Source organism: Ursus arctos, unplaced genomic scaffold, assembly GCF_023065955.2.
Source record: "Ursus arctos isolate Adak ecotype North America unplaced genomic scaffold, UrsArc2.0 scaffold_21, whole genome shotgun sequence".
NCBI lineage: Eukaryota > Metazoa > Chordata > Mammalia > Carnivora > Ursidae > Ursus > Ursus arctos.
In genome coordinates, this window is record NW_026622886.1 from 44,232,771 (window position 1) to 44,255,465 (window position 22,695).

General features: G+C 38.8%; 1 protein-coding gene and 1 pseudogene across 3 annotated transcripts in view; one reads left to right on the top strand and one right to left on the bottom strand.

Moving 5' to 3' along the window:
* Nucleotides 1-22,695, bottom strand: part of RXYLT1 (ribitol xylosyltransferase 1) — a 261,051-nt gene that overhangs the window by 71,476 nt on the left and 166,880 nt on the right. The gene's annotated exons all lie outside the window — the stretch shown is intronic.
* LOC113256341 (glyceraldehyde-3-phosphate dehydrogenase-like) lies at nucleotides 9,710-10,692 on the top strand (annotated as a pseudogene).

Sequence of the window (22,695 nt, forward strand, 5' to 3'; positions counted from 1 at the left end):
AGTTAACATATCCAAATACATCTCCTTATTTCCTTCAGGGGAAACATGTTCCTTCAATGCTGCTTTGAATTTTTATTTTAAATTGAGGTATGATTTATAGATAGTAAGATTTACAAATATATTCATCGTATAGTTGATGATCTTTGCAGGGGATCTTTGCAAAATTCCTCTAGTACAAGATGCAGAATATTGTCATCAGCCCAGAAAGTTCCCTCAGACATTATTTCCAGGGATCTTTGCAAAATTCCTCTAGTACAAGATGCAGAATATTGTCATCAGCCCAGAAAGTTCCCTCAGACATTATTTCCTGTCAGTACAATGTAACCTCTATTGTGTATGTAACCTCTATTGTGACTTCTATCATGACAGGTTAGCCTAGTTTGGAATAGAGTCCTGCAACATGTAACTCCTTGTGTATTTCACTCCAATAATATTTTTGAGACTTATCAGTAGTTCTTAATGCTGCATAATATCAACTGCATGAAAATACCACAATTAATTTATTCCTTCTCCTCTTGATGGACATTTTTCTATGTCATTAATTTCTGATTAATATTTTCTTCCCTCTACCTTCTTTGTGTATTTTTTTTAGCTTCTTGAGATCAAAGTTTTTACCACTGATTACACACATTTCTTCTTTTCTAATATGTGCACTTAAAGGTAGAACTTTCCTCTAAATTGTGCCTTAGCTGTGTCTCACAAATTTTGATATGCTATATTTTTATGCTTTAGTTCAAAATATTTTCTGATTTTCATTGTGGCTTTCAATTTGACTCATGGATTACTTAGAATGTGTTACTTAGTTTTAAAATATTTTGGGATTTCCTAGTCCTTTTTTCATTATTCATTTCTAGTTTAATTTTTTTGTGATCAGAGAGCACAGTCTGTATGATTTTAGTCCTTTGAAATTTACTGAGAATGCTTTATGTCTCAGCATACTGTCTGTTTTTGTTAATGTCTCATGTTCACTTGAAAAAACTGTGTATTCTGAAGTCATTGGATATGATGGTGTAAAACTGTCAGTTAGGTCCAGTTGGTAAATAGTGTTGTTCAATTGTAAATATCTTTTCTGATTTTTTGCTGTTTTTTTTCTATAAATTACAGAGTAATTTGTATTAAAGTGTCCAACTATAATTGTAGATTTATCCCTTTCTCCTTTTGGTTCTGTCAATGTTTGCTTCATATATTTTAATTCATATTTTTATGTAATACACAGAGAAATTTTATGTCTTTCTGGTTAATTAGATCATTTATGTATATGAAATGCCCATTTTCATCTCTGACAAAGCTCTTTGATCTCATGTTTCATTTGATTGATATTAGTATTTCTGCATCAGCCTTTTTATGGTTAGTGTTTAGATGATGCAGTTTTTCCTAATCTTTTATTTTCATCTATTTGTATGTTTATGTTTAAAATCTATCTTTTGAAATGGTAAATAATTGGGTCTTTAAAAAAAATCCCATCTAATGAGACCTCTTTTAATTGCAGTATTTAGTCTATTTACATAGATTTTATGTGATTACTGACATGGATTTAAGTTAACTAATTTGCTATTTGTTTATATTTGTCCCATCTACTTTTTGTTCTTTTATTCCTTTGTTCTTCCTTCTTTTGAAATAATCAACATTTTCCCCTCGTTCTACTTTGATTTCTTTGTTACCTTTTCAGCTGTAGCTCTTTGCATTACTTTTTTTGGTGGTCATTCTAAAGCTGTACTGTCCAATATAGTAGCCACTAGGAACATGGGTCCACTGAAATTTAAATTTGCATTAACAAAAATTAAATAAATGTAAAAATTCAGTTTCCATTTGTGGGCAGTTACATAGGGATCATAACCTCCTGCAATGGGGTATATGAGAACAGATACCAGTCACAAGAAAAATCTGGGTACTCACATGAGTTTGGTGTCAGCTCCTACAAAACTGGAAGGGGGTAAAATTCATCCTCACCTTCTCTAGTTTCCCTTTCTGTTCCTCTTCTCTTGGTCTTCTATGTGAATTCTTCTACATGTTACAAAGGATGAACCTCTCAGGGTTTGGTCCTACGCCTCCTTCTCTCTTCACTATCCATTCCTTGAGTGTTGGCCTAGAGTTTACTGTCCATTGGACAGTCACCTCAATGTCCCACTATCCACACATTCCTAAATAACAGCATCAGTTTCTGTGTGCTCCTCCTCTTGTATTCTTAATCTTGGATTGGTGGCATCAACTTCTCTCGATCTCACGCCAATATTCAACAACTCACTAAGTCTTATAAATTAAATTTCTGAACTATTTCTTCAATGTGCTCTATCATGTTTGGTGCTCGTAAGCTCTTATCAGGCTACGAAACAACCTCCCAAATAAAAGGACTTGGAAGCTCTAGGAACTTTCTCCCAAAGCGCATTTTTAAAATACATTTCCTCTAGAGTTGTGCTTTAGAACTCAAATATAATCACATGGCTTTTCTCTGTAAACAAATAAATAACCAAGGAACCCATTCACTTCTCATTTTCTATAGGATACCAGTACTACTGCCATTGCTACAATTTTCACCACTAGTTTTTCTTTGCCTACTTACATACTATAATTACTACTACTAGCTATTGCTACTAGTACTATTATTTCTATTTTCTTAAAGACTTTATTTATTTGTCAGAGAGAGAGAGTGATTGAGCACAAGCAGGGGAAGTGGCAGGCAGAGGGAGAAGCAGTCTCCCCCTTGAGCAGGGAGCCTGCTGCGGGACTTGATCCCAGGACCCTAGGATCATGACCCAAGCTGAAGGCAGGTGCTTCACCAACTGAGCCACCCTAGCACCCATCAATCCTGAGTCTTAGCCTCACTTGACAAGTGAAGAAATTAGGGTTCAGAGATAGTAAGTTCAGAGATGATAAGTCCAAGTTCACACAGCTGAGTCCAGCTAGAATACACAACCACAATCTTTCTAGCATTTCTGCATGCCATATCCCTTAGCGTGCATAAGATATTTTAAAAAGCTGGTCAAAGCTGACTTTCCAGGATCACCTTCTTAGCTTCTCCTCCAATCCTCTTTCCTTGACCTCATGAACCAATGCTTGTCTTTACTCACAGCAGACCCTCATTATCCCTGATATGTAATGAATTTGCTTCTATGTTCCTTTGCCCTGCTGCTCTCCCTTGCCTCCAGCTTTGCCCATCCCTCGAGTCTCAATGCCATTGTTCATGTCTTTTGCCAAGTTCTAATATCTCCCTGCTCTCTGTTGCCTCTCCACCTCCCCCAACCACACCTCTTTAAACCATGTGAGTGTAAGATCATTATTTGTTCATTTGTAGATCTTTCCACTTCACTAAGATTCCCCAGGCTACAGATTAGAGCTTGTTCATTTTCAAACCCCTAGGACCAGGCATATGATGCTACTACTGTGTGTTTCTTGAAGGAAAGAATACTTGAATTAATGAAAGAATGAATATAGCATAAGCCCTGACAGTTGGGTTTTCTTTTCTTTGTAATGTAAGTGCCTGATTAAAGCTCAGGCATCCACTTCAAAGAAGCATCTACTTCAAAGATGGCTATCTTGGATAAACATAGTGCCAGCCACACATTAGATAAAGAGCCAGCTCCCCCAACCCTACCCCCAAATTTTAGGCTCCTTTGTTTTAGAGATCTTGGTTAGTTTCAATAACCATTTGTGCCTCTTGTTTTTTCTTTTCCTGTCCTTGAAATTCCAACTCATATGTTTTAGATTCACCAAAAAGCAAGGCCGTGAAAGTCACCCTCTACCCAATAAAAGCAGAACCCTAAGTCTGCACACACTCCCTCATGCATGTGCGCTTCTCCCTCTTTTCTTGAGACCTTGCTGTGTGGCCCCAGGTGTGTCGTGTAATTTCCACGACTTGTAAGTAATGAAACCTGTCCTTTCAAAGCTTCTTGATGGTTGTTGCTGAGGGCCTCTTGCAATCATAATAAGAACCACAAGGGCTGTCCAGCTACAACATTGGTTATGGATAGGCTAAGACCAGCACAAAACAATGACTGATTGGAAAACATGTACGTAAAGGCATTTGACGTTGAAAGAAGAAATGAGTGTTGGGAAGAGAAGTATTTCATCTCTCCCTAACATTTCCTGTGTGAAGTCTTCCACTGGGCTGAGCTGTTCAGTGAACCTCTTGGGATCAACACAGTTGGACAGCACCAGTGTTGTGGGTTACACAGGACTATTTTGGCCTTTTTATCGAAGTGATTACTTGGATGACTCAGGAAGTTGGGATAACCTTCCTGGGTTGCCCTTACTGTGCATTTTATTACATTTTCCAGTTGATTGCATTAGTTGCTGGGAAGCCAATTGTAAAGGGCGCAGCTTACCTGGGTTGAACGCCCCACATGCCCTTTAAGTAATTAGGGTCTAAAAACCTCCAGGATATGTGTTTTGTTTGTTTTGTTTTGTTTTGCCCAGGCAGGCACTGAAGTATTTTCCAGCCTGGCCAACAGAAACATGCAAAAGAGGATCCTGGGCCATGGAATGTAGGACAATTTTAAGCAATGAAAAAAGAAAAATGTGTCAAGGGAAAAGTTATAAAGCCAACATCATGAAAATAGGACCAGAGACAACAGACCATACAACTGAGGACAACTCAGTGTTATGAAACCAAAATGCATAAAGACAAACCACATGAAGGAAATTCAAGAGGAATTAAAATAAACACCACAAATATAAAAAAATTGAATTTATAGAAGTGACAAAACAAGAGCAATTTAATGGGAACAGTTTGTGCAAATGAGCTTGTACTCCAGCACTGTGGTATATAAAACAAAATTCAGAAATGTTATTACCCACCCCTCCCCCCTTACTGCTACTCTCTTACAATAATTACTAGACAAACCAAAAAAGAAGGGATTGACATTTTATTTATTTTTTTTAAGAGGGGGAGAGAAGTGGGGGAGGGGCAGAGGGAGAGAGACTCTGAAGCAGGCTCCATGCCCAGCACTTGGTCTCACGACCCTAAGATCATGACCTAAGCCAAAATCAAGAGTCCTGACACTTACCCAACTGAGCCACCCAGGCGCCCTGAAGGTATTCATATTTTAAAATCCCTACTCTGTGGCAGGCAGTTTACTTAAAATATCTCATATCCTTCCAACACTTTATGAGATATATATTATTGTCATTGCTGAGGGTGTTCAAATAATCTAAGGTCACGTGGTACAGTGGCACAGCCCTAACTGATTAAAACCCAAATCTGACCTCAAATTTTATCCGTTCATCTCATTGTGCTGCCTTCCAGAATAACCTCATTACAGGAACATCTCTCCTATGACTTGGTGCCACTAAATTGAATCCAAAGACAGAGAGACGGGCTGTTCTTAAGTAGTAATATGGTTACACTGGCAGTTATAGAATATCTTTTCTTTCTTCTTAAAGAAAATTTTAAAATTGAGAAAAGTATCACGCACACTGTAACAACACTCAATGGCTCACAGAGCTAGCAGCTATTAACTATCGTATTTGATGTACATCATTTTTCCTTACCAAACAGTACAGATTAAAGCTTTTTGTTTCTCTTCCACTCTCCCACTCCCTCATCCAGTTCCATTTATAGAAAAAGATTAAATTTGGTGAGTGACAGATGGCCAGTTGTTTGCTAAGAGTCCTGCTCTCCTTTTCAGAGTTTAGAGTTGTCACTGGGAAATCACTGTCCCGCCAGTGGCTCCATGTCTTTTAGTTAGCTATGGTCTCATGACTATTTCTCACCAATGAAATGGTCAAAAGTCACTTCCTGCCGAAGCCTTTAAGAAGCAGCAGATGTGTTCCCTGTACATCTCTTTTCCCTTTTGTTGGCTGGATGCAGAAGACAAGGTTGTAGAAGATTGTTAGAGTTTAATTTTGTTTTGGATGTTACAGTTGAAAGACTGAATGAGTCTGAATCCCTGAATCACTTTGTGAAGGAATAATATGTCATGATGACGAAAATTTACACTACACTGTTATATGAGCAAGAAATAAATTATTAGGTTAAGCCATTGCAATTTTAGAATTATTTTGTTATAATACCCTAATTAATCATTTGACTCAATTACCTAATTAATAATTGATTAATTTCATATTTTATTTTTGTAGATATATTGCTCAAATTAACTACTTTAATTAAATCCATTTTATACCTATATTTCCTTAGTTATGCTAATTCAATATTTAGTTTTCTGTAGATATATTACCCTAATTACTTTAATTAATGCAAGTATTTTTCTAATTAACTTTCTATTGAATTACCTTAATAGTACAGTTTTTATTTTTTTGTAGTTATCAATAAGATAGTTTTTAGGGGCACCTGGCTGGCATGTTTGCTAAAGCATGCGACTCTTGATCTTGGGGTTGTAAGTTCGAGCCCCACATTGGGTGTAGAGATTACTAAAAACTAAAACTTAAAAAAAAAAAGATAGTTCTTATTTGTGTCATTTAAGAGAAACTATATATGAAAAATATAACATGAACATTGATTTGTGAATTATTTTTCCACAGAAGAGTAGGTTTTTGGAATTTTTTCATGTTGATATATGAATGTATTTATAATACTATATATAATACATATATTATACATATTAATCTAACTGAAAATAGATCATTTTTCTTAACTGCTATATAAAATTCTGTTTTATGACTCTAAGTCATACTATTTATCTATTCACTTCTGATGAGCATTTAGGTTGCTTTCTCTTTTCTCCTTCTTTTTGCTATTATACACACCACTGTCATGAATATCGTTCTTCAGTTTCTTTGAGCATAAATGCAAGAACCACTCTAGGATATACACTTTTACTTAGAATTACATTTTAATGTTTTATGAGGTATTGCCAAATTGCTCTCCAAAATAGTTGTTTCAATTTCTATTTCTTTTCTTTCTTTCTTTTTTTTTTTAAGATCTTATTTATTCATTTGACAGAGAGAGAGACAGCCAGCAAGAGAGGGAACACAAGCAGGGGGTGGGAGAGGATCCCCAGGACCCCGGGATCACACCCTGAGCCAAAGGCAGACGCTTAATGACTGAGCCACCCAGGCGCCCCCATCTTTTTTTTTTTTTTTTAAGATTTATTTATTTATTTGAAAGAGAGAGAGAGTACATGAGCAGGGGGTAGGGAGGGGGAGGTCAAAGGGAGAGGGAGAGAAGAGACTCCCTGCTGAGAATGGAGCCTGGACTCAGGGCTCAGTCTCATGACCCTGAGATCATGACCTGAGCCAAAATCAAGAGTCAGATGCTTAACCAACGGAGTCACCCAGGCGCCCCCCAATGCTTATTTCTACAGTAACATATAGTGTTCCCATTTCCTGGCATCCTTGCCAACATGTCAATGTTCTTGACCATTTGACAATGAGAAATGATATCTTGTTGTTTGAATTTTCATTTTCCAAATGCTGAGCATTTTGTCTGGCTCTTTGTGCTTCCTCTTATGATTATTGCCTGTTCATATCTTGTCCATTTTCCGTGGTGTTTTCTTTTTCTGAAAGATTTTTGAAGTTTTTAAAAAATAATCTGTATATGAATTTGGTTATCTCTGTCTTTTATGTCTTTTACTTTTGACTTTGATTATATGTCTTTGTTGAACATACATTTTAATTTTGATGTAAAATTTATCAAATGAGTTTTTTATCATTTTTATAAGACAATCTTCCTTATCATCAGTATTACAAATTTATTTCTATCTTTTCTTCCAATGTTTAAACTTCTGCACTTCATGTATAGATCTTAATCTAGCTGGAGTTTATCAAGATAGAGATCTAATCTTATTTTTTTCCATGTAGAAAATCATCATTCCCAATATCATAGATTGAACGATCTACCTTTTATCTCTGATTTGTAATGTTATCCTTACCACTTTCTAGCTCTGTGATTTGGGCAAGTTACTTGTGGTCTCTGTAAAATGGGAATAATAATAATGATACCTTCCTCACAGAGTTATTGTGAGTAATGAATTATGTATCTATCACTTGGAACAATACTTGGCATATGGTTAGTGCTATGTATTTATTGGTAATTATTGTTTTATGTCATATCAACATTCCTATTTTTTGAAATAGGAAACATTAGATAAAAAGCATAGAATTTTATGGCCGGTACATACTTTCATGATATATTAGTCCAACTAAGAGCTGGTCCCTTCCAGAGCCAGCCGCTCTAAACTTGCCCTGCTCATTTGAGATAAAGGAACCACATTTTGACATGGATGATATACATACACTACATAACCATCTGTTGTATACAGAAACACTGTAAACGTGATAATTTCTTTGAAGAAATAACATTGACTAAGTATTCTTTAGGATGAATGACATTGACAGTTGAAGTAATGCCAAAACGTCCAGGCTTTCAATTTCAGAAGTGTTAAGAGATGCCAGCAATTAATTCTGAATTTGACACAGCGATGGAAATTACAGATGGAGGGGGGAACATAAGGCTTATGTTGACATAGGGACAATGAGCAATGGAAAGAGTAATAGACAATAATCAACAGAAATGAAAGTTAGGATGAACGGTGAAGAATATAAAACTGGAAGTAACCAAGGGCCAGAGGTAAATTGTTGCATCTCAGACATAGGAAGGGCAGAGGGAAGATTTGAACCCAGGTCTTCTGATTTCAAAATCTGAGCTCTAACTATACTAGATTCCCTCTTGCATATGGAGTATAAAAAATACATAAGACGAGGCGTCAGGAGTTAGATTTGAATTCTGCCTGTGTCAGTAATAGATCTGTGACCTTGCCTAATTTCTTTCTCGCTAAATTGGGAACAATGATGGCTGCCTTCTATGGTTGCTGGGAGAATTGAGATAATGTTGGTGATGCCTCTGATGTGTCCAGGTGCCTAATCAATGCAGCTTCCTTCCTGAGAAATTATGTAGTTTGTATGATTAGGAATTAAATTAAGCCATCCTCAGCTTCTTTGTTGTACAAATTATTTCTGCAGAAAAATTAGACTTATTTACCTCTGTACTTTTTTTAAGAATAAAAGATTGCAGCAAAATAAAGGGTGGCTCTGTGATTTGGAGACAGGAACAGCAGCCTTCTTCTGAGCACATGAAAGCACCACACATGCATGTGCACACACACACACACACACACACACACACACTCATCTGGTGTCCTACATGTTGCCCCTCTAACTTAGTCCCAAGGTTCTGCCTTCATAGTATTTTTTTATAATAATATTTTTTATTATATTATGTTAGTCACCATCCCCAGTTTTTGATGTAAAGTTCCATGATTCATTACTTGCGTATAACACCCAGTGCACCATGCAATACGCGCCCTCCTTAATACCCATCAGCAGCCTATCCCATTCCTCCCCCCCCGCAAAGCCCTCAGTTTGTTTCCCAGAGTCCATAGTCTCTCATGGTTCATTCCCCCTTCTGTTTACCCCCCTTTCTTCTTCCCTTTCTTCTCCTCCCGATCTTCCTACTTCTTATGTTCCATAAATGAGTGAAACCATATGATAATTGTCTTTCTCTGCTTGACTTATTTCGCTAAGCACTATCTCCTCCAGACCTGTCCATGTTGCAGCAAATGTTGAGAAATCTTTCTTTTTGATGGTCTGCCTCCATATTAAAACTTGTTCCTAGATTTAAAAAAATGCCAGGCCTGGGATGATTCAAATTTAGCAAATTTAGCAAGTAAAGATTCTAGAATGGGCTCTCTGTTCCTCCCTGTTCGACAGACAGCTGCATCTTCTGGTGCAGTGCCAGCCGTATCCCTGAGACACAATGGTCAAGTTCGGAGTACAAGGATTTGGCCATATATGGGTGCCTGGTCACCAGGGCTGCTTTTAACTCTGGCAAAGTGGATATTGTTGCCATCAATGACCCCTTCATTGACCTCCATTACATGGTCTACATGTTCCAATATGATTCCACCCATGGCAAATCTCAGTCAAGGCTGAGAATGGGAAACCTTTCATCAACGGAAAGTGCATCTCCATCTTCCAGGAGCAAGATCCTGCCAACATCAAATGGGACGATGCTGGTGCTGAGTATGCTGTGGAGTATGGGGTCTTCACCACCATGGAGAAGGCTGGGGCTCACTCTAGGGGTGGGGCCAAGATGAACATCTTCTCTGCCCTTCTGCTGATGCCACCATGTTTGTGATGGGTGTGAACCATGGGAAGAATGACAACTCCCTCAAGATTGTCAGGTATGCCTCCTGCACCACTAACTGCTTGGCCCCTCTGGTCAAGGTCATCCAGGACAACTTCAACATTGTGGAGGGACTCATGACCACAGTTCATGCCATCACTTCTATGCAGAAGACTGTGGATAGGTCCTCTAGGATGTTGTGGCATGATGGCCAATGGGCTGCCCAGAACATCATCCCTGCTTCTAGTGGTCTTGTCAAGGCTGTAGGCAAGGCATCCCCGAGCTGAATGAGAAGCTCACTGGCATGGCCTTCCATGTCCCCACCCCCGTGTGTCAGCTGTGGATCTGACCTACCACCTAGAGAAAGCTGCCCAATACAATGACATCAAGAAGGTGGTGAAACAGGCAACACAGGGCCCCCCAAGGGCATCCCAGGCTACAGTGAGGACCAGGTTGTCTCCTGTACCTTTAACACCCACTCTTCCACCTTTGATGCTGGAGCTGGTATTGCCCTCAATGACCACTTTGTCAAGCTCATTTCCTGATATGACAATGAATTTGGCTATAGCAACTGGGTGGTGGACCTTATGGGCCACATGGCCTCCAAGGAGTAAGAGCCCCCTGGACCACCAGCCTCAGTGAGAGCAAGAGGAAGAGAGAGGCCCTCAGCTGCTGGGAAGTCTTGCCTAACACATCCTCCAGCACACTGAGATTCTCCCGACCTTCACAGTTTCTATCCCAGACCCCCTGAAGAAGGGGAGTGGCTTGGGGAGCCCTCCCTTCTCATGTACCATCAATAAAGTAGACTGTACCAAGCCAAAAAAAAAAAAAAAAGATTCTAGAATGACAAGAAAATATCATGACATTATGATATAATATAATGTTTATGGGATAAATTAATTAAAGATACTAGTAAGCATTTGAGAGGAAGAGGAAGTTTTCCCCCTCAAACCATTGAAAACATGATTTTTAAACTCCTTTTCCAGCAAGAGTGAACTTGGAGTGGTTGACCTGACTTAGGTCACTGGGAGCCTCAACAACACCTCAAGATGCAGGGTGATCCCAGGAGCAGAACGTGGAGTATTAAGCCAGGAATATAGTCTTCATATTGTATTAATGTGAGGATGCTGGGCAGGGAGACAGAACCCACATGTGAGGAGTGGGATAGAGACTGAACCCAGAAGATAAGAACAAGAAGGTCCATGATGGAAGGGAAGAGATGCAACAGGTAATATATCCTGAGTCTCTGGAGTGTCCACACAGAACTCTGTGTGGAGAAGACCCCATGAGGGGTCTCAGTTGCTCAAGGCAGGTACCACCACCGGGGAAGGCGCCTTCTGCACATGTCGCCATAAAATGGGATGAGGACCCATGTTAGAGAACACAGAGCACGTCGTTTCACTGTAAAGAACTTGCAAAATGGAATGACAGAATGTCTGCAGACTGTTCCTAGAACAGTAAGCCCATATTCCAAAATAAATGCAACTGTCCACCCAGCGACCATGAGATATTTATGGATGCTGGAGTAAAAAAAATCCACAGCCTGTTTTGCTGTCAGTGATGTATTTTTCCCAGTGATATTTTTACTGGGTTCATCACATCACATTTTCACATCAGAGTTACAGTTTTTGGGTCCAGAATGTGTCAGTTCATAGCTGCGAGTTTTTTTAGACATTTGTTGGCAACGTTACATCGCTTTGTAACCATAGCTTTTTCAACTGAAACCCAGTTTATTCATATTCAGTGGACATTTCTCTTTTCTCGTTAGGAGCTCTCTGAATTGAAACTGGAACTCTGTCTCTACTTGTGTGTGTGCATGCGTGCACATGTGATCTTCAGCACAATACAGAGTCTTTCAATATAGTTCATGTGACATTAAAGAGGCAGGAAGGGGTTAAACGGTAGAAGCCCGAAGCTGAGCAGCCCCAGAGGATGGTAAAGTATCATGTCACTTCTTAAAAAATCTAATTTATGAAGATATCATTTACATACAATAAAGTTACCAAGTTAAAAAATGTCACTTCTTTAAAAATCTAATTTATGAAGGTATCATTTACATACAATAAAGTTACCAAGTTAAAAAAAAAAAAAGAAAGTGTCAGTTTTTCCGTTCACGTTGCAATTCCATTTTCCAATAAGGTAACAAAATAGATATTGCTTTTCTACTCAAGGTTCTGGACTATAACTTTACTCATCAATGGAGTGCATGCAGAAGAATAAGTCTCTGGTAGGAGGAATTTTTGACAAGAGTTGAGAGAAAATAAGCACCCTTATAAACAACAGAAGATTGTCCTTAATGTGGAAGTCGAGCACGTACATCATTAGAGACAGAAAGCAAGGACCTTACTGTCACCATTCAGGAACAACATGAAACACAGACCAGAGGACTCAGCAGGATGTGGATTATACAAGAAGAAAGAGAATACAGAGTGCATCAGAACAGGGACTGAGCTTTTAGCTGTGACTCACTCCGTTCTATAATATTCAGGGTAGTCCATGTATTAAACTAAGTAGCTATTTAGGAAAAGTGTATATATTACTCATTTCACAGCATGAACCCAGTCTTCCTCAACTAATCAATTATGTTCATTAAAAACCCAGGAAAGCAAACCCCCTAGCCCAGACTGGGAAACAAATATTATGTTAGGATACGCTCTAGGTTGCATATTAACAATCACACATGTGCCCCACCACCAAGTCCAGGCATGGCTTTCTCATAGCCCCGAGCAACATCTTCTACATGTTAGAAAGTAAGAAGAAAGTGAATGAGGGAAGGTCAGGAAGGAAAGATGGGAGGCTAACTGGTCCATAATACTGCTCATCTTTTTGTGACCTACATATATCCATCTTGTATTTGTACAATGATCATTGGAAATGGTTTCGGGGCAGTGAAGCATCTGGCTACACACAGCATGGCAGGCTGAGAGGCAGAAGCCATGAGAAAATAAGTCTCTGGAAAGCTAATGAAATCTAGAGAGAAGTTGCAGATGTTGCCAGATCATGGAATTTGTGGAACCTAAAACATACAATTCTTCAAGCACCTAGAGGCAAAGGGTCTGAAATCATACCTAAATTTTATTGATATATCTTATATGCTGATTCTAACACTAGGTCCACGGACTGCTTCCAATGGTCAATCATGAATTCTGCCACAGTCTAAGCTTGCAGGCAGGTGTCTATTCCATAATGACACAATCTGTTGCCTGTCCCTATTGGGAGGCTAGTGTTCTCATGAGCCAATCACGCTTGGCTTTCAAAGTGGTTAAAGCCTGGGTTGGAGCTTTTTTTTTCCCCCCTTTAATAAAAAAGGCACGTATAGAAACTGATATCTTTGGGTATATCCAGAGTTACAATTTTGAAAACTGGTAATAAAAATTGTGAATATTTGGGAAAACAGCCATAAAAATAATTAACTTACAAGTAAATAAAGATAGTATGTTTCAAAAGCCCTTCTTGGTTCTGAAGATCGGTGAATAAAAAAATGCACATATATATTTAAGTGTAGGGAACACTTAAGTACATATTTGATGGTTTCTTGAGATGGTTTTTCTGAGAATTTTTAATGTCATCAGACTTCAAAAAAATTAATCAAATTTCAAGGAAAATTAAATTTCTTAGACTGGAGAATCAAGACAGCAGAGAGAGAGTGTGTAAACGTGATTTAGTGCCACCAGAACGTAGGCAGACAGGGTTCTCCCAGGCCTCTGCCATTGACCTTGCTCCAGGAATGGGATGTTAGCTTAGCACCAAAGAAACTCAGTTTATCTGTGAAATCACAAGCAATTATCCACCCTTGGACATGGCTGACTTAATCAAACACATAAAAGCATTGATTATCTAGGTAGGAGTGTGAGGTGGTTGCAAATATTCATAAGTTTAAAGCTTTGTGCAAATTGAGAGGGAACTGAAAAAAAAAACCAAGGATTTTTCTGCATAGAAGTCATGGAACATATGAAGGGGGCTGGCTGTGTAAAGGTAAATTTCACATGCACTTTTACGTGGGGTTTAGTTTAATCGGGCTACTCTGGCTTTTAGTCATCTGTAGGATTACTTTTAATTCTCCAGTGCTTTTATTCTTTTTTTTTTTGCATTCTATTTCAATGCAATGCACAAATGTAGGAGTGATTTTTTTTTTTTTTTTTAAGCGGACATTGGAGTTGTTTTCTAGACATGCCAGCTGGCTTAAAACTAAGATTCTAAAGCAGGAAAAGACATCTCTCAAGGTCAATATTCATGCTTCAATCATAAGGCCTCTTTGGCCTGTCAATAATCTGTGCCATAATAGTGCCTTTCTCTGCATTTTAACACTTTTCTGAAACATCTTGGGGAACACAGTACTCTGTGGGGATGTCTCAGACTATCTATATAGACGTCACAAGTCAATATTTCTTTTGCTCCTAAAGCATGCCCAGCCTGAGGAAAATACTGAAGTCTTGCCTCCTTCCTGTGCCCTATCCAAGAAAAGGGTATGGTTCTCTTTTTATTCTTCTAAGTCTTCGGATCTACCTAGGGTCTTATGACCTCCCATTCTCCACCATGGCTTCCCTCCTGGGAAAGGAATAAGGATCCCATCATTTTCTAAATTTTGCTTCTTCTCTAATCCTTTCCCCCTCATCAGATTCAGCAACATTCTAGGCATTTATCCCTATTGGAAAGGATCTTGTTTATTTTTATGTTGACTTAATATCGGTCTCTGATCACTAGAAACTGAAATCCCTGAGAGTGACACTTCCTGTCCCATTCCCCTCTGTATTCCCAGCTCCTAGAACGGTGCCTTGCACACAGCAGCATTCATTCAATATTTTTTGAATAAATCTATAGGATCTGGGAGACACTTTATTTAGACATGGATAGAATGGCTTAGAAAGAGCGAAGAGGGTAAGAAATTAATCAACCTTCCAGATGGATTTCAGTATAATGTCAATTTCCTTTGGTAGTGGTTTTACTTCAGAGGGAAACACAGTGTGATTTCCATGGGTGCAGAGAGTACAAAGCTTTTTCTGAAAAGGGAACATTTAAATGACAACAATATTCCAAGAGAATGGGATGGACTAAAAATTGTTAGACGTGTGACAAGGACAGAAAGAAAGGAAGGACATTTAGGGAAAAGCAACTGTGGCTTTATTTGAAGAAAAGAGGCCTTAGCTCCTCCATTATCACCTGGAATGGGATTCTGAGTTATCAGAAACTCTGGCCTCGGCTGAATAGTCTGCTAATGATAACAACACTCTAGCCCTGATCAGAAGCTAGAATAGAGCGTGTGTACAGGCATTGCCCCATCCATATGCTAAATAATTTTTAAAATCCTTTTATTTATTTATTTTTTTGAGCGGTGCTTCTCAAACTTTATTGTGCATTGGTTTTTTTTTGTTTTTTGGGGGGGCATCATAAATATTTTATGTCCATTTAAACTTATACACGAACATTTATTCCCTCATCTTTTGACATAAAGCCAAAGCCTCTTCTTAGTTTAGGGCCCTGGTAGGCTATAACTAGTACAAGGAGTTGAACTTAGGTTTAGTGACTATTATTAGGAATTCCTTGGGCCATCTTGATTTCTGCATCTCAAGAAAGTTATAAGATTTCTGGAAAGAGTTGAGAAAGTGGCAACTACGATGATCTCTCTGATTCAAGGCCATGTGCATAAAGGGGAGGTAAAATGATGACTGGCTTTAAATATTAGGGTCTTTGGTCTCTAGATTTGAAGCATCAAGAACGACTACAAAGTAGGAGTGAAGCCAAAATAATGATGAAAGGAAAAGAAAGCTTATTGAGCACTGATTAAAGAGTAAGACCCAGCCATATTGTCCATGAGAAATGTGCTTTTAATATACAACACAGGCTGAAAGAAAATTGGGTGGATAAAGAAAGATATACCATGCACACAGTCAGTAGAGGAAAGCTGGTGACTACACTAATATCAGATAAAGTAAACCTTTAGATAAAGAACATTAACAGATAGAAAAACATATTGGAGTCAATTCATCAGGAAGACATAAAAATCATAAATGTGTAAGTACCTGATAACAGCATCAAAATACATGGAACAAAAATGGACACAATTAAGGAGACATAGATCCACAATCATAGTAGGAGATTTCAAAACCTCTCTTTTATGAATGATAGAACAATTTCACAGACAATCAGTAAAGGCATAGGATTTCTGAACACACTATCCACTGCTTTGGCTTAATTAACATAGAATACGACAGCCAACAGTGGCACAATATACATTATTTTCAAGTACAGGTAGTATATACACCAAGACAGACCATGTAGTGGGCCATAAAATAAGTCTCGATAAAATTAAAAATGCTAAAATCACACAGAGTATGTTTCCTGGCCACAATGGATTTGTATTAGAAAGCAAACCCAAAAAGATATCAAGAGAAAATGCCAAACATTTGGAAAGTAAATAATATATTTCTAAATAACTCATGGATCAAAGAAAAATTACACAGGGAATCAGAAAATATTTTTAACTGAATGGTAAAGAAAATACAACATATCCAAATTTGTATGGTGCAACTTAAAATAATGTCTAGAAGAACATTTATAACTTTAAATGCTTATGCTAGAAAAGAAGAAAGTTTTAAAACCAATTGTTGAAGATTTCACTTTAAGCATCTGGAAAAAAAGAGTAAATTCAAAGGTGGTGGAAGGAAGGTAATAGTAAAGATAAGAATGAAAATAAATGGAATTGACAACTGACAAGCAATAGAGAAAATTAACATAGTCAAAAACAGGTTCTCTTAATGAGCAACAAAATTGATAAACCTCTAACTAAACTGATCAAGGAAAAAGAAAATAGAAATTACCAGTAACAGGAATGAAAGAGTGGTATTCACTAGAGGTCTAACTGATATTAAAAGAATAGCAAAGAAATATTATAGCTTATACTATTTTATTATTATTATTATTTTGCCAACAAATTTAGTAACTTGGATGAACAAATTACTTGAAAACTAATTTACTGACTCAAGATGCAATAGAAAATTTAATAGCACCCTCCTAATTGAAGTACTAATTAGACAGTCACCATATACATTGATGAAAAGGCTTTTGTTTTTGTATTGGTGTCACGCATGTGTGTATATAAAAACTGCTATTTTGAAGTGTAATACTCTCACTTGTGATACAGTCTTCCTTTATTTTTTAATTTTTTTTAAAAGATTTTATTTTTTTGAGAGAGAAAGAGAGAGCAGGAAGAGGGAGAAGGGCAGAGGTAGAGGGAGAAGCAGACTCCTTGCTGAGCAGTGAGCCCGAGGACTGGGAGATCAAGACCGACGCCACATAACAGACACATGAAAAAATGTTCAAAATCATTAGCCATCAAGGAAATTCAAATCAAAACCACACTGAGATACCACCTTACGCCAGTTAGAATGGCAAAAATTGACAAGGCAAGAAACAACAATTGTTGGAGAGGATGTGGAGAAAGGGGATCCCTCCTACATTGTTGGTGGGAATGCAAGTTGGTACAGCCACTCTGGAAAACAGTGTGGAGGTCCCTTAAAAAGTTAAAAATTGAGCTACCCTATGATCCAGCCATTGCACTACTGGGTATTTACCCCAAAGATACAGACGTAGTGAAGAGAAGGGCCATATGCACCCCAATGTTCATAGCAGCAATGTCCACAATAGCTAAATCGTGGAAGGAGCCGAGATGCCCTTCAACAGATGACTGGATTAAGAAGTTGTGGTCCATATATACAATGGAATATTACTCAGCTATCAGAAAGAACGAGTTCTCAACATTTGCTACAACATGGACAGCACTGGAGGAGATAATGCTAAGTGAAATAAGTCAAGCAGAGAAAGACAACTATCATATGATTTCTCTCATCTATGGAACATAAGAACTAGGATGATCGGTAGGGGAAGAAAGGGATAAAGAAAGGGGGGGTAATCAGAAGGGGGAATGAAACATGAGAGACTATGGACTATGAGAAACAAACTGAGGACTTCAGAGGGGAGGGGGGTGGGGGAATGGGATAGACCGGTGACGGGTAGTAAGGAGGGCACGTATTGCATGGTGCACTGGGTGTTATACACAACTAATGAATCATCGAGCCTTACATCGGAAACCGGGGATGTACTGTATGGTGACTAACATAATATAATAAAAAATCATTAAAAAAAAAAAAAAAAAAGACCGACGCCACAGGCAGACGCTTAACTGATTAAGCCACCCAGTTGCTCCCAGTCTGCCTTTAAAATGTAAATCTCTGGATGTTGATCCTAGTTAGATGAATATTTTTTTAGATGAATATTATATACGGCCAGATAAACAAACAATGGGAAGGACTCTCCCCACTTACTGACAATAATTAAAAAACCTTATGTTGGAATTAAAATGTGAAAATGTTCCATCTGTTAGATTTAACACTTTTCCCAACAGCCTTTGCTCTTCTATTTTAAAGTTATTTTAGTCTTCTTACTAGCATAGCTCTATTTTTGCACGGATGAATGAGCAAAAACAAAACCCAAAAACAAAACATGGAAATTCAGCCCTAGTTGCTGCCATCTACACAAAGACAAGGTTCTACCTGGTTTCTTTCTTCCCAAATTTTTCTTATGGGTCAGTGTCAGTAAACTTAACCCAGAAAAGAAACTGATCGGCAAATGGTAATTTCAAAATCTTATGTTTTTTTTTTTTTTTCTAGCCAGATCTACCCCAACAGATATTTGTAGTTGTTTAAGGAGAAGTCAGAGAGATGAAAATACACCAGGGAGTGTGAAGGGTATAAAAATTTCTCATAGTTCTGTTTTCCAAAGATCTTTATACTGAATGTATTTCGGAGAGCCTGAAAACCATACAAACCATGTCTTACCTTATTTTCTTGTAACAAAACCAAAGAATGGTTAGTTCCCACTTCCGACTCTAAACGGAAAGAAAACGTGGCTGCTGCTACCAGACCTCAGGCTCCTCTTTAAGTCTAGACGCAGCCCTGGCCCCTCTATGGCCGGTCCTGTATTCTATCACTTGGTGGGCGTTCTCAGAATGGAGGTGCTTGTGATTAATCTTATTCTGTGAGTGGCTGCATAAAAAATATGCAGTATAAAAAAAGCCTCACTGAAGAGCCACTCAGGAGTATTTATGAAGTCCCACTGTTTACAGAACACATTTGTACCATGGGCAGGCAGGAAACGTAAAGAAGCAGAAATAAATAGTAATGTATATATTAAGTTCTGCATTTTTGGAAAAATTTGCTAAAATTCCAGAATACTGTGACTATAACAATGATGATAATAATTTAATATTTGTTTAAGGAAATTGAGGGTGTCAAATCATCTGAAATGAAAATAGGTTTGTCAAACTAACTGTTCAAGAATATAGACTAGGTTTTGATGGGGAAAAGGAAGAGCTCGTGGACGGGTCAGGCGGCAGGACCTAAGGCACAGCAGGACACTGGTGCCCCACTAATTTGAGTCCCTAAGGGGACTGTTCAAGCCCAGGCCAGTCTCTCATCTACCTCTTTCCTCTGTGTTATAGGATTCAAGGGAAGAAAAACTTAAGGCATTTACTTTTTCCTAAGCTCTAGCCTACCATTTCCGTTGTAGCTTCTTGTCCTGCTTTTTTCTGCAGGCTCACAACCTGTGGATGGAAATGAAAGCTCCAGGATCTTCCCTCACTCTTTGATCCCCAAGGCAGACCCACAGCCTTCGTTTGAGTTTGCTCAAGGATTTTGACTGTTACAGGGAAACCGAATGAGTCAACCACCCCTCATTTCCCCTTCTCACCCTCTTTGCCTCCTTCCCTTCATTTCCTTCCTTCTTGGTTCCCCTCCCCTCTTTCTGTCTCCCTCTCCCCCTTTTTTTCCTTTACTAACAGTACCTTTAATGGTTGCAGGAAGCTGAGGGCTAGAGGTCTCCCAGCAACCACCTCTCCAGCAGGTGTTTTGTTACAGTGAAAGGGAGTCTCAGACAGAATTTCACCTTGCAAACTATGACCTCTTAGCAAGCAGGCACCAAATGGATATCAGCTGTGCTGCTGGTGCTGCCTACTCGTAGCTCTCTCTCCTTTCTAGCATCCTGACAGTCCCAAATGCTCACTCAAAGCAAATGCAACAATATCCTGACAATAACCTAGCAGCAGGAGTTAGCACCTCTCCTAAAAACATCGAAACCTAGGGCCAGATGGAATCCTAAAGCTAAGGGGCCATTTTCAATGATGCGGACTACTGAGATTACTGGACTTTTATACTTGCTTGGCAAAGACAGAAGCATAAACAATGTTAAGAGTGAGAAATTTGCAAAGTCAGAAGAAAGCACCAAAAGTAAAATCTGGGAGTTCTTGGAATGTAAATAGACGTGTGCTGATATTTGGAGTTCTGCTATGTTTTATGGAGAGACAGTAATAAACAGTTTTGAAATGTATAAAATGCCATTGCTGAGCGTCCTGTGAATAGGTTCTGCTTTGAGGAATGGTTCAATCTCACCACTCAGCTTAAAGAGTCCTTGCACGAGAGACAGAAGCTGGATCTGTGGTGCATCAGCACTGGGGTGTCGCAAACTACAGAGCTATTGGGTCCTCATATAAGACGCTGCATTCACTTAGGGCCATTAGATTCCATTCTAACAACATCGGACACAAGGAAAGGAAAGGTATCATGATTTATGAGATCCTAGATCAACACACACTCTTATTCCTCATTCAGAGAAGGGGGAGGTGCTTGGAGAGGGCTAGGATTCTAGAATTCTAGGGACTAGGCGGGTGTGCGTAGCCATGGAATACAGGATTTATGAGAATCATGTACTCTGATTTAATCCCAATATTTATTATATGAAGAACTGCTAGAAATCAGTACAGATCTCAATCCAGATATAGGTAATCTATTATTTTTATATCAGAAGGTCTCTTATTTGTCACTTCGGTTATGGACAGAAGTCTTGACTTTGTCCTGTGAGCTTCTTTTGAAGGAGGGAAGGAGGATTGATTGTTCAGCGTGACATTTCAGTCACGTGAGCCCTGTCTCTGGCCCAGTCAACAGACCTCAGAACATCAGCATCTCCAAGTCCCTGATTGCTACTAACTAGGTGTCTTTTTAAAAAGAACCCAAGCAGCTGTCAATTATGCACGGTAAGGAGATATTTAGGGTGGGAACCATATAATGTTTGAAACCCACAGCTGTATTAGCGTGCTAGGGCTGTCACAACAAGACACTACCAATGGGGTTGGCTTGAACAACAGAAATTACTCTCCTCACAGTTCTGGAGACCAGAAGTGCAAGATCAAGGTGTCAACAGGTTCGGTTTCTTTTGAGGCCTCTCTCCCTGGCGTGCAGGTGACCTCCTTCTCCTAGTGTCCTTACACGGTCTTTCCTCTCTAGATGTCTGTGTCCACATTTCTTCTTCTTACAAGGAAGTCAGATTGGATTAGGGTCCACCTGTAGGACCTCATCTGCACTGAATCACTTCTTTAAAGTCCTTATCTCCAAATGCAGTCACACTGCAAAGTATGGGCCAAAGGGCTTCAACATATGAACTTGTTGGGGGGGGGGTGGCACAGTTCAGCCCCTAACAACAGACACTTAGGAGCTTCTTTTTAATCTGGTTAGTCAGTGTTTTACCTTTTGGTTTTACTGAACTTATTAAAACTATTAGTAAGTTTCCCCCCAAATTTGGTTGCAGTTGAAAATATCCTCTATCTGCCCCATTGGCTGTGAAAAACTGAAATTATGTCTGGGAAACAGTTAGATGGCTTCTTGAATTTAAGTGACTCAAGTCAAAACCCCCCAAAACACATATTCATTTTCTGTTCTTCAGTTGTGCTGCAGCTCTCTGCTAGAAAGTGTACAATATAATAAAACTGACATATGGCCTATGTCAACAATAACAAATAAACTTGGAAGACTAAGTTTTAGATACACATTAGGTCTCCATTTAGTTTTTAAAAAATTTCTCTTTAAGTGAAACCTGAATTTTGAGCTCATTCCTAGTCTATGGGGAAAAAAATCATTATTTTACTACATAAGACCCCTCCGAGTATTGAATGTTTTTGCCTTAACAAATACCGTGCCAGTCCCGATGCCCTGGGAGAGCTCTTCCTACCTGATGTGCACAGGTGCAAGGGTGAGAAACCAGCAGCAATAACAAGACAAAACGCCACCGTTTAAGAGATTCTGAATATTTTAGGAGCCCTGATGGCTGGAACCCCATACCAGGATTTGCTTAGTAATGTTAAGGTGAAAACAGATGAGTATGTCATTATGATATGGAAATTAACTTGCTATGGCTGAATTTTTCCTGCATTCTGAGTTTCTCAAAAGAGAACACTGAAAATCAGATAAAAGGCACATCAGAAGGAATATAGTCAATGATGGAAGAGATGGTAGCTATATAGTGCAATGTATAAACTTTCATTTTTTTATTTTTTATATTTTTTTAAGATTTTATTTATTTATTAGAGAGAGACAGCCAGCGAGAGAGGGAACACAGGCAGGGGGAGTGGGAGAGGAAGAAGCAGGCTCCTAGCGGAGGAGCCTGATGTGGGGCTCGATCCCAGAACGCCGGGACCACGCCCTGAGCCGAAGGCAGACGCTTAACGACTGCACCACCCAGGCGCCCCACAATGTATAAATTTTTAAATCACAGTTGTACACCTGAAACTAATG